This window comes from Leptinotarsa decemlineata, unplaced genomic scaffold, assembly GCF_025532065.1.
Source record: "Leptinotarsa decemlineata unplaced genomic scaffold, Ldec_3_MD MMD2_tig00026314_RagTag_RagTag, whole genome shotgun sequence".
NCBI lineage: Eukaryota > Metazoa > Arthropoda > Insecta > Coleoptera > Chrysomelidae > Leptinotarsa > Leptinotarsa decemlineata.
Window position 1 is genome coordinate 1,051,858 of NW_027412684.1, and position 13,094 is coordinate 1,064,951.

A 13,094-nucleotide genomic window follows, 5' to 3' on the forward strand; every position below is an offset into this window, starting at 1 on the left:
TAATGGAATGAAGTTTCCCAATCAGAACAAAAATACTGTAGCTTGACGAGCGTTTCATTAACTAAAAGTTAGCTTCATTAGTAGATGACTAAAAATGAACCTTTCCGTATACCTACATCACATATAATTCAGAATTTTTTTATATGTAAAATGCAGTGTTGAACCCCTTATGTGAAAGGTATAGCTTTTACATAAAAACCATAAAAACTCTGGATCAGTGAATGATGGTTTGAGAAGCGATATCTTGTTAAAAGGTTTTTCTCTGTCTGCTTCATCACGCTGAATCGGGTATTTCTTTCTGTTTACCCCAATTTGCATTAACTTGCTTCAGCATTTTAAAACTTTATATTTTACATTCTACCTAATGGAACGGTGTCCCGCTCACAATTCATTACATCTTTTTAATTGAGGTTTTGTGGTTTGTTTCCGTATATTGTTAGTAGTAGGCAGGTGGCCGTGGGCTATATTTGGAATGGAATGGAATACGGAGTATCTAACAGAATACAAATGAGGAAGCAATGAGAATAACATACCTCGAGTTGATTCCCTGATTGAACATTATATCAAAATGGTAGAGGCTACGTTGTCGCAATGATATTTTTATGGTTAGGGACTATTAAAAGTTGGACAACAATGTATTCCGTAAAATTAATAAGAATTGATGAATTGATATATTTTTGGGTATTTAGGGAGTTAATGGCTCTGTTTTACTAATATTTATAATGAGAAGGTTCTTATTGTGAAGTGTATTTGCTTCGTTAAATCGAAAGATCAATTGTTTATATCCAATATCGAAAGGAATTTACACCAAAACAATTAAAAATGGCACAAAATATGTTTATCACTTCGGCATACTCGGTGATGGTTCCTCTACCATATAATGAAAAAAAAAAACGTACGGTTTCTGCCTGCAGAAACCTCGATAACAAAACCAAACTTGAAATTTGTGAAAGCTACTCTGAATATGAAGGTGGTTGACAATGTTTCGTGGTGTATTTCTGGTGTATTTCATGAGTTCGGACTTCCATTGTCTAATATAATATAATTTGATTTGAAAACCCTGAAGAAACAATTAAAAAATTAATAAGATTAACCGAAAATAACAATTTTTATTAAACAAAAAACTGAATTTACAAATAATTAACATACAAGCAACAACCAAACAAATAAAAAAATTGAAATATTAATAAGAGCTGAAAAAAAATATATTATTTACAAAAAATGAAAAATAAAAATTTAAAGATTTCTAACCAAGTTATGTCACGACGTTTCGATTATTAGTATCCACAATCGTCTTCGGGTGATAACTGCAATTCCAAGAAGCATTTACCAGGTACCCTGCGAGTGCGGAGAATCATACATCGGTGAAACTAAGAGGCCATTGGAAGTTCGCATTGCTGAGCACAAGAAACACACACCGCGAGGAGAAACCAGCAAATCCGGAGTAGCAGAGCATGTTTGGACTAATCAACTGGACTCATCAAGTGGGCTCAAGTTGAAATCATCCACAAAGAGGAACACTGGTTTAGGAGAAAATTCAAAGAAGCCGCGTATATGTTGTCCAACAACGCATTCAGTCAAGCTAGCGTAGAAATACGTAACATATGGAAACCTCTAATCAAACGAAAAACGACCAGCTTCCGCCAAACGGTCATCTCCCGATGAAACCAATGAAGCGGAAAGAGTGAAGAGGGGATAGGTGAAAGCACTCGAGTGACCTATGCATAGTCAGATCTCGGAGGAGTAAGTCCAGTTATCACCCGAACATGATTGAGGATACTAACAATCGAAACGTCGTGACATAAATAATCCCAACAGCTAGAATTAGCTATCAGTTATTGAATTACTTTACAAAACAATACCACAAAACTATAGGTAATTTTCGTTTTCTGCAAATATTATACTTTTCAAATGAATCAAATTTTGACAACTAGCTTCTATTATCCAGTTTGAAAAATGCAGAACTATTCTGTTATAGTTTTCGAATATCTAATTCATAATCATTCCCCGATATAACCATTTAATTTTGAGGTAATTTTCTTATACAAAGATTATTATGATATTAACTTCCGCACAGGCATCACTCTGAGAGCGCCTTAAGGATTTTTCTGTAGTGCTTCTGTTTTGTTCTTCAAAAAACCGGGGCCTTAAAGTAATGATACTGGAAGTTACATCGTGAGATTCAGGTATTTACTATATTATTGTATAGTGCATTTCTTTAATGTTCCCCCTCTTTTATTTTTTGAACGGGTCAACTCAAAAAATGAAATTTGGAATAGTGAAATTAATGCATGAACACTTTATTTTGAAGTGAAATTGACAGATGAATCTTTCAAGATGGCGACTGGGCGCTATCTGGGAAAAAAATTAAATGGGAAGGGGGATGTTGTTACACATCTTTTTGAAGCTCCTGACGAATACTTCACAACCCTAGAATATGATGTCAATATTTTCAACTACTACAAACTGGCGGAACTTTTACTAATTGCCTGTATACATTGACATTCAACTAGATAATATAACTTCTTGACATATGCACAGCCTATCCGTTAGTTCGCGACGAAAATTTTCGAACACAGTAACGTCAATATCTCTACAAATATTTTTTATTCTCTGCCGTATATCCAATATTGAGGGAGGTTCAGTTTCATACACCTTTTGCTTCAAATAGCCCCATAAAAAAGTCCATAGCTGTCAAATCTGGCGAGCGGGCTGGCCATTCTGTAGGACCTCGACGGCCAATCCAACGACCGGGTAAAGAAGTATCCAAATAGTTTCTTACTTGTCTGGAGTAATGTGGTGGTGCTCCATCTTGTTGGAATACAATATTCATATCGAATTCATTAGGATTCGCATCGACGATTTCATTGATGAGAAGGTCAACAGTAGTTTCCAGCATATTCAAATACAGTTACCCTGTTAAATTTTGATCAATTAATAGAGGTCCTACAATATGGTTTCTCAATATTCCAGCCCAAACGTTAAATTTTTCTGGATATTGGGTATGTGTTTCCCGGAAAACGTGAGGGTTGGCGTCACTACAATAACGGCAATTTTATCTGTGAAAATTGCCATTTAAAAAAAGGTACATTCGTCACTGAAACAAATATTGTGGAGATAGGTAGAATGGCTTGCAATTGTTTCCGTCATGATTTCGCAGATTACCGTTCTTCGATCAGGGTCATCTTCAGTATATTGGTGTACCATTTTAATTTTGTATGGATGATACCTATTTCTCTTCAAAAGTCTCCACACAGTAGAAGGAGACACCTCACAAACATTCGCGACGTAATAAGTAGACTGTTCAGGACTTACTATCATCCCACCAGTCATTTGCACTTGCTGTTCTTCCGGAATGGACGGATGACCTGGGGGCTTTTTGTTATGTACACTACCGGTAGTTGTGAATTTGGATACAAGTTCCCTCAAATATTTTCTATAGATAGGACGATTCGGAAAACGTTCATTGAAAATCCTTTCGGTCTCGTGAAAGTTACGCGTCGCACCGAAAATAAAAATCGCTCAAATTTATTCTTCCAATGGACGAGAGATTGTTGACGTGGTTTCTTCCTACTAGTAAAACCGAAAACTAAATGAGAATATTCTAACTGAATTTTGTCGTTTTTATAAACAAAAAATAACTTATCAAACCTTATCCGGTTGTTGGTATTGCCATATGGCAGATAAAAAGGAATATTACTAGAAATATCCATTTTAATGTGTTTGTCTTCAGGAAGTTATTAAATGTTTCGCCATTTTGTAGTAGGTGAAGATATTGAATTCATATTCTAGGGTTATGAAGTATTCGTCAGGAGCTTCAAAAAGATGTATAACAAGAACCCCCTTTCCTTTATTTTTTTCCCAGATGGCACCCAGTCTCCATTTTGGAAGTTTCATCTGTCAAGTTCACTTCAAAATAAAGTATTCATGCATTAATTTCATTATCCCAGATTTCAATTTTTTGACCCGTTCAAAAAATAAAAGGGGAGGATTAAAGAAATGCATTGTATATTTTTTCAGTACAGGCAACTGTGCAAAAGTGTTTAAATAAAACACGTCGCGTTGAAGACACTGTCCAGCCGTTTGATGAAATCTACAATAATATAATAAAACAATGGACGATTTCCTTTTACGTTATGAACACTTGTATTTTGATTCATATGGTTGACTGGTATAAAGCAGAAATAAAAGAACTGCATAGTGAATCAATTAATCAATTAGTTCTTGTGGTAAAAAATGTGCATCGTCAAAAATGTTCATATTAGAATGATATCAAACTAAATAATTCGATGTAAAAATATTGTTGATGTTAAATGATCAAAACCGTTTGTTGGATAGGGAGGAAGAACTAAAATGACATAAAATAAATCTCACCTCCATCTTGTGATATCATTGCAAAACCAATGGTATATATAATAAATCTACAGAGCGTACAAAAAATTACCAAATTAGTATTTCTCAATTAAAAAACACCCTACTTCAGATACAATGTTAAATTGTATCTCTCAAATTGTTGACAAGTATACTCTTCCCAACGTGCGTTTCACCAACCAAGTTGGCTTTGTCAGGAGATGATGATGCCACCTTGGTTGGTGAAATGCCCGTCGAGAAGAGTATTGCAGTTCTCTTGATTGGGAAAGTGCTTCCATGCATGATTTACATATCTCTGTAAAGAATTTATTAAATAATTCAATTGTTTCCTTTCTCCCTTTGGAAATTTTTCACAATTTTTCCATGAAGATGAAGAAGTGGAAAGCCGACACCCGCCTTTCTCGAAAACTTATCTCTCCTGAAAATATACCCCTTTCAATTTAAACAATTAAAATAATTTTATTTTTCAGCAGGGTATTGACAAGTCCATCAGTGTCTCAGAAAATCTTAGGTCAAAAATACGAATGAAATAATCAATAAATCTTTTTCAGGAGGCAAATCGTGTATGACAGACATTATTCAACTTTATTATTCCTACTTAAAATTCGCAGTTTGCATGATGTCATATGAGGTGAATCGTGATTTGGAAAACAATTTAAGAAAAAAAAAACAGTAAAAATATTCTTTAGGATTTTTACGCGATTCTCACCTGATGCTCAGTTGAAACCGCTGAGAACTATCACTAAATGGTATGAAAAATGCTAATGAACTAGCGATTAGTTTGACTATTCGAAAAACAAATTTGAGTAAGTGAACGTAAGATGTACAAAAATTACTAAAACTTGGTATAATTTGTAAAATATCAAGTTTCGTATAGTTTACCTCTGAAAAAATTTGTGCTCTGTTTGAAAATGAATGAAACTTGACCGGTTTTATCTAGCACCTTATATATTGTTTCCTATAGTTGAGATTTCCGAAATTATCATAGTGATATTGACTTAATATCCCTAAAAAAACCCTCTTAATTGCTTAACATGCGGGTGGTGAATTAGTAAAATATTGTCTGCAAAATAGGTTTTTTTGAAATAACTTGACAATGCCGCAATATAAATTCGAAGCTAAAAAAATATGGAATCGAATGACGTATTCATATACTGGGTGTTCTATTTAAAAAAAAAAACAATTTCGGTTGCCCACGCTCGGCTGAATCACCCAATATGCGAGAAAGTAATTTTAAAAGATAGTAAGTATTTATCGATATGACTGCAAAAAAAGAGCAGTTCGAAAAATTGTTTCCTCTGATAGCAATGGACCGAGGGAATATTGTTGACTCACCGTGTATATTTAGTTACGATTTTCTCTGGAAAAAATCTGACATACTGTTCTTAATCCAAAAAAAAATCTTCATTGGGTGTAGACAATATTAATTGTTATAGACAATATTCATTGTTTCACAATAGATATTAGATTCACTTTTTATTTTTTTTCAGTTAGAGTTTTGCCAATAAGAAAACATAATGAAAATTTACCTTTTTTCATGAGTTGCCCCTCCTAACACACGTGTTCAACAAATATGCGTGGAAGATTGTTTACAGGTGACATTGGATTATTTTTCATGTCTTTAAATAAATTGCAATCAAATTTAAAATAAATTTGATGCAATTTGCCGCTAATGAGAAAAATTGAAGTGATGATGGTGGCTGAAAACGTAACGACTTTGAAAAAACTTATAAGACGGAAATGAAATTTCGAAAAAATAATAACCATTTCATCAACCATTAGTGTTCTGATGTATCTTCGGAGGAACTCCATACCTTCTAAATGTATACACGATATTCTGTTAGTCAAATGTTGTTCCAGTTGAACCTTTCCATATCTCTGGTACTTCTATACAGTTCACTGGAGTAGATATTTTTGTGTAACACATATATTACGGGTTCTATTCACTGATACAATAATGTTAAAGAAGGTGTAATCATATATTCCAACAGTTCTCAACAATAAATCTTTGGTTGAATTTTTTCGGAACGAAGAGCATTTAACAAAAGATAGTTGCATTCGAACAAGCATGAACAAACAAAATAATAATAATGTGTTGTCTGTGTATTAGTATCAGTTCATCATAGAATCAGCAAAACCATTCCCCGTATTACACGCCAATGGAGCGTCTAATTAACACTTCCAATGTGGAAGTAAATCCACTAATGATTCGTAATAAATAATAATATGATGAATAGTCCGTCTCTTCTCGCTCGTTTGTCTTCAGTTTTTTGGTAATATAATTATTTCAGATTTACGATGTTTACATCTTTAGAATTTATTTGCTGAACTTCATTTTCCCGAAGAAGAGAAAAGACAATAAATCAATTGGTTTTAGGAAAAAATTGCATCTACAAGGATAGCTTTTTCCTACCTTTCAGTGTGTTTTTTTGACACTCAAAGACGTTTCTAGATGTGTACAAAATGTAAAATTATGTGTGAATGAATTTGATATTTATATACAGGATACAGGATGAGTGTCGGTTAGCCATACTTTGGGAAAAATTACTCCCCTTGGATGACGTTTCGGCAATTACCTCTCCCCTTTTTCTCATATCACGATGAAAACTCTTATTAAAACATCAATATTTCATTTTTATGGTATTATGGTGTTTGAGAAAAGAGGTCATTTGCGTAAACCTCTGAACAAATTTGGTATTCAAGTCAATGCGGTAACGCAAGGTGTATGTTACCATTTGGTGACAACAATTCAACTTTCTAAATATCCCTTATACGGATAACATGCTTGTTGAAGAACATCGAGTAAAACAATGTCAACTTACACGGCATTGGTTTATTACAAAAAAGTAATAGTGATTGAATAATGACTCCATGATGCCCATGGAAGTCGCTTCAATATTGCCATTACTTCATACTCGTATTATAATAATAATACCATTTATTGCCCAACACCCAATTACAGGACATGATAAAATACAACAGTACTGATAAGTAGTAGATGAAATAACAAATTAACAAATTATGTTATTTTTTTTCAAAAACTACACCTCACGATTTGATCTCCACAAACGTTATTTGAAAAATATATCACAAGACATTAGCTTTTGCAAGTGATTTATTATAAATCACAAACATTAGCTTTTTCAAGTGATTTTCAAGTGATCACTTTCAAGTGATTTATGATAAATCACTTGAAAAAGCTAATGTCTTAGCGAAACATGTTGTGATATATTTTTCAAATAAAGTTTGTGGAGATCAAATCGTGAGGTGTAGTTTTTGAAATTACTATGGATCTTCATCAAGTAACGGCCGAATCAATCAGAAAAAAATCATGTTCAATCTTGACATGATATATGTATATAAGTTAACAATGATATATATCTTTGAATAGAAAACAAAAGAAAGGAAACTGATAGTATAACTATTCATGACCATACTTGGTAAAAGTGATGATAATAACTGTCTCTCTTACAACACAAAAGAAGAAAAAACACATTTGATATCACTATCTAATTTTCATTGCAACTTTTTTTAAAGATTCGCCGAGCAAGTACCTATTAATATCGCAAACACATATACAGTGCATTCCATTTGAAACGAGCCACCCCGAATAACTTTTGGTACAATGATTTTCAGGAAATATAAAAAAACGCGTCAACAATAGTATACAGGGTGACACATTTTGACATAGTCACATTTGATGTTACTTTCCCTATCGCACCCCAGAGCATGTCACTGTTTTTTCATTTTTCATGCAAATCATTGTTTCAAAAGTTATTCAGGGTGGATCGTTTTCAACTCAAATAATTTGTAGCTTCCGAACCATAAGCTTCAGACCATATGTTTTATACTTTGTTGAAATCTGTTCATCATGGAGCATCTGATAATGCGAAACAATAAAGGGTGATCCGTTTAAAAAAATTGGTGACATGCTTGTACATTTTCTAGAACTAATATATACTACAGTATTCGAATCTACTTCTGGATAGTGCAAAATCAATGCTTTTGAGGAAATCGAATGACTTGAAGTCTTTGCAGTTTCTGTCCAAAAAGTCTAAATTTTTAATTGAATTTGAATGATCAGAAAACGTCAGTTCAAGTCCTTCGATTGAATATTTGGCGACAGAGATTTTCCGCCAAGAAAATAATTAAATGTGCGTGGAACGATATTACGGGTGAAAATTATGAATTTACTTTTAACTGTATTCAAATATAGTTTCTTGTTACGAAAACACGAGTTGCTAAAGCACAGCAAAAGAGTTTAGAGGATTTTGAAAACGGATGGTTGCATCTGAAAACATCAAATTGACTGGGGTATATTGAAAGCTATCAGGTGTGTTTCGGGATTGTCACTTGTTACTGTTGGCCTTTAGTCAGGTATATTGAATTTAATATTTCCATCATAAGATATAAACAGTTCGATGAGGTGATATTGACTGTCAACAGTGAAATAGTTGTATACAAATATTCTCAATAATTTTTTCACATTCTTGAAATGATGCAGAATTTTGCAGAAAGTAAAAAAAATCTTTTGACATCTTGAATTCATAAAAATCAAGACGAATATTGCTTTTTTCTCAGAGATACTTTTTTCCGCTGCCTCTACACATTTTTAAAAAGCGCCATCTAATTCAAAATAGTGTTTTGTTTGACATTGTTATCGAAGACAACTATAAAGCCGTCTTCATTTATTTCCTTGAACTTGGCCTGGCCCGACTTATCCAAGTTTTAGTGAATGAACTGAATATACTGCATGGGCGACAGGTGCAGTGTTTCACTTGCACAGCCTGGATGACAGGAATGTGTTTGTTTGTAATGGATTTGTAACGGATAGCTCCAGACAAGCAGTCTGTCATGAGTTATTCATGAATTATGCGGTAGGTACAGAGCGGTACTAATGTAAGATAAAAGAATGGGGAAGCATCTGTATTTGTACTTTTAGTGGAAAGAAAAACTAGTGTTTCATAGAGGATTTCAGATTTTTTTTATTTGAAAACTGATAAAGTTATTTAGATATTTCAAAATTGAATGTTTCTCCAACAAGTAGTATTCCTCGATTTCCCTACGTTTTTATTGAAAAAGATAGGCCATTTTAAAAGCTCAGAGAAAATAATGACGATATTTTTTAACTTCAGTGAATTGACTATTTGTCTGCCTTTTGTTCGTAATATAAAAATCAGATTATCTATTGAACAAAAAATGCTTTGATTTTTAATAAAACTGAGTAACTAAACTTGACTATATTCTAAACATGTAGGTAATATCTGAATGTTAACACTTGATATTTGTGTAAGGTGTCAATGTCTCTTGAAATATTCATTTCATTTAATATTTCTCTAAATATAAATCAAGAAAATTTTCTGTATTCTGACTGAATGATAAATTTGTGGAACTTTTTTGTTCTTAACTTTACAAAATACTGAAGAGAACGAAAAAAGATTTAAATTCTTACTTCATTTATAGCAAAATATAAATAGGAAATCACACGTTAAAAGGTAAGACCTCTTTAGTCCTTAGCTCGCACAAGTTTCGACATTTGAGAGGTGTCGTTCATAGGGGAGCAACAGCTGGTTAACGGAAAAACAGATACAAAATAAATACAAAACCAAAATATCTGATAAAACGAAACACAAGTTGAAAGAGGTTGATTGAAACACGGAAATATTTTAAATTATAAAAAATATGGATGCGAAAATAAGAAAATGATAATTTTTGAAAAATGTTATTAACAAATTACTATGAGAGCTGATCAACAATAGCTACAAACTTGTTATTTAACTTATCTCAAAGATTATTTGAGCTTTTATATAAATGACATGAAAGTCCATCATCATATTTCTCATTGTTTAACTGTTATATCAGTTTGTTTCTTAACATATCAAGCGGCCGGTGTCGTGTAATATTGAGGAGTTATGAAATAAAATAAGAAAAAACTAATTTGGAAGGTCCTAGGTAGCAGTCATCACACCACTCTCCCTCTCCTCAGCAATCTACGGTATTGATCAGATGAAAAAATATATAAAATCGTTGGGCGTGGCGTAACTTGAGTATACATGTAAATACTAAAACGCCCAACGATTTCATTAATTTTTTTATCTGATCAATACCGTAGATTGCTGAGTAGAGTGAAGTGATGACTACTACCTAGGACGTTCCGAATAATTTTTTAGATTTTAGTGTATTATCTACACCATTATTATTTTTTAATAAAACCGTTTGATTTAATTTTTTTTTACTTATTTTATTTTTGTTTGTTTTGTTGTTTTATTATTATTTACCATATTGTTTCCACGAGTAATAAACATTACAACGGTAGAGTGCCTGAGTCTTGAGGGGAAAACGCTAACGACATATCATTTTTATCCACCCCAATGCCACAAAGTTTTCGGCATGTTTCAACCTTTTACCTTAACTTGAGTGCCGTACCGCTAATGTCGTACCATTTTTAGCCACCCTAACGCCACAAAGTCCGATACGATACAAAATCTTGACTTGGGTGCTTGTAACCTTTTTTTGAGTTGACATAGTTATTTGTATAGATTATATTGGATGTGCGTCTTTTTCATAGTGTACTACTATAGTACTAGCCAAGCACTATCATTTGATATCCATACTGAGGTAGTTGTGAAATATAATGTAATCCGCCATTTCTTAGTCGCGGCCATCTTGAATTTGCATCTTTTTCAAAGTGTACTACTAGTCTATTAGTCAAGCCCTCTCATTTGATACCCGTATTGAGGTAGTTGTGAAAAATATGTGTTCCGCCATTTTGTAGCTGCGGCCATTTCGGATTTACAATGACACATAATTTATCAAATTGTATTGTCATCAAAACTAAATGTGTTTGCCAAATATCAAATCAATCTGTCAACAGAAAGGGGGTCAAACTTCAATTCCTGAATTTGACCCAAACAAACAGGGCAAGCTAAATAAAAGCGTTCAAAATTCAAGAAAAAAACTACTATTTTGAATTACAAATGGCTATCTCGGGAATTTTGATTACTTTCAGAAAAAAAGAAATTATATTCAAAATTATTCAACAAATGTTCAACTCAATGAACAATTGAATCAATTATAAATAAGATTTTTTTGTTATACTGTGGAGAAATATCAGATAGTACTTTTGAAGAAAAAAGGTTTACTATACAATTCTAATTAATATCTCAGGAGTTATCGAAAAATTTAAACTATCGCGCAAGAAAATAAATTCAAGCGGCGTCACAAGCCGATGCGACTCGTATGATGGAAACAGGCAAAGTTGCAATTTCCACTTGTGTTGTCTTTAGGTAGATAGATATTTACCTATTTCAAAATTAGGGTCATTATTATTAGTTACAAACTGATGAGACACTACAGCGAAATAAATGTATAGTAAAGCGATATATTCAAAATTCAAACTTGAAAGATAACAGGAAACGGCACACTAATGGCCATACTTTTCATTTTGGATTCCTTTGATACGTTCAACTCAAAATTCCGGCCCTAAATTAATTTCTACTCTAAACTTACAATGTCATTATTGACTCCAACATCATATTTGATGTGGTGATGTGGAAAATCAACTTCACTTACAGAATGAAGTCTGTCGGACTATATATGGTTTGCTTGATGTTGAAAGTAATTTGACTTGAATTTATTTCTGAAAGTTCTGCCGATTCTCTTTTTGGATGAATTAATGGTGATGAGTCGAGGAGCGAGAGACTATTTGACTCATCGTTTCGTCTCTGAACAATTTCATAACTGTAACTTTGTACTGAATAAACAGAAAAAATGTCACATCAACAGATCAGTGAAATCAACAGATTATATTCATTGTAAAAGTAACAAACGAAACCACTGCACATAATTTGAGATGATGGCCGTTTAAAATATATTGACTTTCGTCAATATAGTGGGGGAGCCCACGATGCAAAATGAGGATTTACTCGGGCGTCATAGAGACGACATATTAGTTTGCAAAGCTTAGATGATATGAATAAAAAATGTTATATAATATATACCTTTTCATCGGTGGGGGAAGCGGCTATAGATTTTTAAATATGTAAAAAAATACTGTTGCATGGACATACTCGAGCGCGTCAGATATTGATAGCATCAATGTCATACGTATTTTTAATAATGTTCGTATGTTAATATGATCGTTTGCATGATGCGGGTGGTTGTACGTAAAAGTTAAAAGTGAAAAGAAAAAAAATTTAATCGAGCGCGTCAGATTTTCTTAGGAGCTATTGAATGCAACAAAAAAAAAGTCTCATTCAATAATCTGACGATTTCGATCTGACGCAAACTCGCGGCCATTATTATAATTATCTAGAGGGATTCGCCTAATCTGACAATTTTTTTTTATTTTTTTTTAAATCATTGAACTTAAATAATTGAAAATCTCAGGAAATAGCATGCAAATAAATAAGTGTATGTTTTTTAAGTAGAATACTTTTATTTATAAGAAAATATTTTTAAAAATATGCTCAAAAAATTGAATTTTTTGTAATCAATTGATTAATTAATCATCATCTTCATCACGAACGAGTCTCTGTGATCAGCTGTGATGGCGTCATGGCAACAGAATTCAGAGTGGGGACGGAGTGAGAGAGTAATAGATAGAGAAAAAGTGAAAGAGGAATAGAAACTCGGAGAGGGAAATATAGGCATCACACAGCTGCACGCATTAAACTTTATCGAGGAATTTTTGTTATTTCGGCTTGCGGAAATCGTCAGATTAT

The 13,094-nt window shown here is 32.9% G+C and overlaps 1 protein-coding gene across 1 annotated transcript in view; it reads right to left on the reverse strand.

The window, feature by feature from the left end:
- wgn (Tumor necrosis factor receptor superfamily member wengen) overlaps positions 1–13,094 on the reverse strand; it is a 132,575-nt gene that overhangs the window by 58,375 nt on the left and 61,106 nt on the right. The gene's annotated exons all lie outside the window — the stretch shown is intronic.